This window comes from Eubalaena glacialis, chromosome 11, assembly GCF_028564815.1.
Source record: "Eubalaena glacialis isolate mEubGla1 chromosome 11, mEubGla1.1.hap2.+ XY, whole genome shotgun sequence".
Taxonomy (NCBI): Eukaryota; Metazoa; Chordata; class Mammalia; order Artiodactyla; family Balaenidae; genus Eubalaena; species Eubalaena glacialis.
Genome location: NC_083726.1, coordinates 45,921,688 through 45,926,057, shown reverse-complemented (window position 1 = coordinate 45,926,057; position 4,370 = coordinate 45,921,688). Strand labels below are relative to the sequence as shown.

Genomic DNA, 4,370 nt, shown 5'->3' with positions numbered 1-4,370 from the left:
CAAACCAACATGGTTGTAACAATTAACATTTTTACCAGCAATACATGAGAGTCCTTTTAACCTTGCATCCCCACCAAATCAAGATGCAAATTTCCAAAGGAAATATTAAGAAAGGTTATCATCCCTAAGGTTGACTATTTAAAATATTTCAAAGAATGAAGATTGATAGGGGACTTAGGAAAAGTATTTCTTTGTATAAAGTTGAACTGAGAGATTCATCCCCAAAGTCAATGGTTGGGGGAGTCCCCGCCTCACTTCAGGTCAAGAGAGTGACATCAACAGAACTACTAGGAGTAGAATTTCTAGATAAAATACTAAACACGCAAGCTAAAGTTGAATTGCTATTGCAGATAAACAACAAATGATCTTTTAGTAAAATGTATGTCCAAAATATTGTAGGGAACATACTTCTACTAAAAATATCTGTTGATTATCTGCAATTCAAATTTAACTGGATGCCTGTACTTTAATTTGCTAAATCTGACATCCCAAACTAGGAGAGCTTGATATCCTGAATTAAGGCAACATAATGATCAGTGTCTCACACATGCCTGAGAAATCTAGCAGGTGAGAGATGTGCCAGTGGTCTGCTTAGGCTGAGATTAGCCTGCATTCTTCATTCATCTGATCAAAGAATGAATGTTTCCCCCTCATTTCCCAGACGTAGGAGATGGGCAAGGAAGACTAGGGTGTGTCCTATGCAGGCTTGCTCCTAGACGAGTGAACTGGACTCAGCAAAGGAGAAGCTAGAGGTAGATCTCCAATTTATAAAAACTGAAAAGGGAGTGAGCTAACACCAACATACAGTGCATTTGTGTGTGGGTCAAGAAAACTTCAGGTAAGAGGATAATGAACAAGATTTCCAAAGAATCTGCAAAAGTAGCAAGGAGTGAGAAAGTTAGCTTTAAATCCACCTGACCGAAAGAGTGGGAGACCTCCTCACAAGAATGAGTTAGATATTTCCTGTCCCTCTCATCTATGCTCTATTTTGACGTGGGCAGGTTCAGAAACTGTGGTTGCCAAAATCAAAGAGGGGGAATTGGAGAACGAAGTGTAGAAGGAGAAAAGAAAAATTATACCCCACTCCTTCTGCCTACATTCTGCTTTCACTGATTCCCGAGGTGGTATGTGAGGGAGAAGACTCAATTTGATTCAGGTTTAGAATGTTGATTCCTATTTGGAATTGGATATTTTTATTAATACAAAAGACATTTAGTTATTTAAAGTGATTATGGGATTTTTTTACTACCTAAGGATAAAAAGGAAAGCATGGAATCATCACACTTTTCATTCAGACACATGACAAAAATCTTCTTTTCCCAAACAGGTACCATTTGAATGAAAAGTGGGAGAGATATGTTTATTCAACATAAAGGTTATAGATGTTATTAGTCTTTTAAGGTTTATTAATTCAAAGAGGTTTAAATATAAGTTCTTAGGGTAGTTTTAAAACAAATTAATTTTGGGGAGAAGAATGACAAATAAGGTGATAAAATCCCAGGGGCTGGAGTAAGAGCCACAACCTTAAATGTGTCCAACTTCTGAATTCTAAGAACTCTGTATAATCTTGTATTGTGATTTGCTTTTTAAATATCTTTCCAAATTGTCTGTAAGCCTCTCAAAGGCAGCAGCTATCATATCTTTTCTTTGAATTCCTACCACCAAGCATAGTGCCACCTGCACAGTAGGTTAGATATATATTTCAACTGATTGGTGTCTTCTACTGTCTCTTGAAGGATGAGATATAGTAGAGGGTCTAGATGCTTGGAACATACAAGAACACTATGAATTCAGAAGAGAGGCTGAGCCCCTAGGACAGTTGAAGATCTTATGAAAAGGGCAGGCCATGATGTAGGCTTTGAAGGAAGAATGGGCCTTGGGAGGTTTTGAATCAAAAATACTTTTCAGGCAGAGTATGGACTGAGCAAATAGAGGTGTGACTACATGTTTTGTATTCAGGAAATAACGATGGATGGAGCTTAAATAACAAAATGTCTAAGAAGGCTGAAATTTATATGTTAACTTTTGCAAGTGTTTGATGAAGCAAATGATTTGCACAATGAAGATATAAAAAATTTTTTTTCTCCATAAGTTTTGAACTGGTAGAATAAAAAGACAAGGGGTTAGAGGCAGCTGGAGTAATGGCCACTTAGAGAGTTTTAAGAACCCTGGAAGAAGTGGGTAATGATTTGGATACAGCAGTGACATAAAAGAGAAAGAATTCGTATGGGAGGCTCTACAACAAAGGAAGAAGAGACTAATAGGATGGCAGAAGAGGGAAGAAGGAAGGCTGGCAAGATGGTTTGGAGCCAGAGAAAATGATGAGCTCATTCACAGAAACAGGACAATTCACATAGTGCATTTAGTTGAGTAAAAACATAAATAAAATGTGTAGACTTAGAAGATCCTTGCTTAATTCATCCAAAATATTTTGCAAATAAATCTGATATTATACCTATGAAAATTTTAAACTCTTCCAAATTCATTTTTCAAAAAGTAAAGAATATTTACTTTTCTAAAGTTAAATACAGCTGTCTTTTCCTTCTGTTTTTTTGTAATAATTCTGTTGTTTTTAGTTCTAACTCATCAGGCAAAGCAAGATCCTCAGTTATACAGGTGTTCTATCAGAGGTTAGATTTTGTTGGAAAAAAACCCAACAATTGTTTATATTAAGTCCTATATTAGTTAAATATTGATCCAAAGACCAATTAGCAGTGACTTAAACATGACAGAAGATTTATGTCTCTGCTGCATAAAATTCTAAGATTGTAACATAGTGGGATTTGGAAGAGTTGCTTTTCCATCATCAGCATAGATTCCATCCCTGGATCCAAGGTGGCTGTTCCAGTTGTTGATACTTCCTAGGTGAAAAGAACAAGTGAAAGGCAAGTAGCTTCCTTTTAAGAATGTGACCTGAAAGTTGCTCACATCCCATTGGCTAACACTTGGTCATATGGTTTGGGAAATGTTATATTTAGATGGACATCCCAACGACAATTTGGAGCAGGAGGGATTTGGTTCTAAAATGAATAAGGGGAAGCTTTGCACAGTGGCAGTATTGTAGCCAATGAGGTTTATCCAAGGCACAATTATTGCTAATTATAATGAATAAGGGTAGTCCTATGCAGGAAAACCCAAGTCTGCTTATATTTCATGTAGCACACCCTGTCCTACTGATGTATACTTATTATTAGGCTTTCCTTTTTCATTGTTTCATTATTTCTTTATTAGTTATAGGTTTTCTTTAAAGTTTCAATTTATTATTATGTATAACAATGTTAAGAGATAAACTTTATGAGTCATATTAAAAATTTTAAGAGTTTATTTGGGCAAAAATGAATTCCAATCAGATAGTATTGAAACTAGCAGATAGAAAGGAGCTCTGAGGACCTGTATAAAATGAAAAACTTTTATATACAGAAGGGAGCAAGAACAAGGAAGTTATACTAGGCAAAGAAGTGGATTGATTATGACAAAGTTACTTTCTTTTAGGAGATGACAGGGGTCTGACAGGCAGATTACTTCACTAGTGCTGATCAGACAATTCCTGATTGACTGGTTTAAGATTCCATTTCTGGGAAAGCAGAAACTGTAATTAAGTGAAGTCTTGGTGGTGGTGTGAAGTTTAGCATGAGCAACTCCATTTGGGGTCTGTTGTCTTGTTTTTAATAGCAGAAAGATTCCAAGACACTCGAGGATAATATTCTCTGTGATAATTATTTGAATAGAAGTAGTATGAAGCAATACCACTTGTCAAAATAAGAGGGACTTTAGGTTCATTCAAAATGATTATTTTCTATTTAGTATCCTAGATATGATATGTTAATTGTAAGAGATAATTTCTGCTGATCTAAAGTACCCCTTACCCCAAGTGTTATTTACATGAATTACTAGTATGCATGAGAGAGTTTCATTTTTTTGTTGTTGAATTGGGTGTATGGTGCACAGTTCTTTGGGGGTTGATATTCTTAGGAAGATAAAAGAGAACTATGAGCACAATAGAGATGAGAAAAAGTTCTCTCTCATCCCTTCACCATTGCCTACATTTGGTCAATAGACTGATCTTGAGCCATTTAAAAAGTGTTGCTCAAAGGAACAGCTGTAGAAGCTGTGTACGTATATGACTGTGTTTGATTCTGGGCATAAGCAGTGCTGCTTAGAGGCCCAGATAGTCAGTTGTAATGCGATTTCCAGAGAGGTCCATTCTTCACCCATTTCCTCAGCTGTGGCACAGATAATAGGACATATTTGTTATTCTGCGGGCTAGCAGACACAGGAAAGAGAGGTCACTGTGCCTGAAGAAAGACAGCGGGGAGAGTAAACAGAGGTGTATTAAAGTCGAGGAAAGATGGGTATCCTTATCACATTCC

The 4,370-nt window shown here is 36.5% G+C and overlaps 1 pseudogene; it reads left to right on the top strand.

Moving 5' to 3' along the window:
* Positions 1 to 3,038: 3,038 nt before the first annotated feature.
* Positions 3,039 to 3,112, top strand: LOC133101854 (U4 spliceosomal RNA; annotated as a pseudogene).
* Positions 3,113 to 4,370: the final 1,258 nt, after the last annotated feature.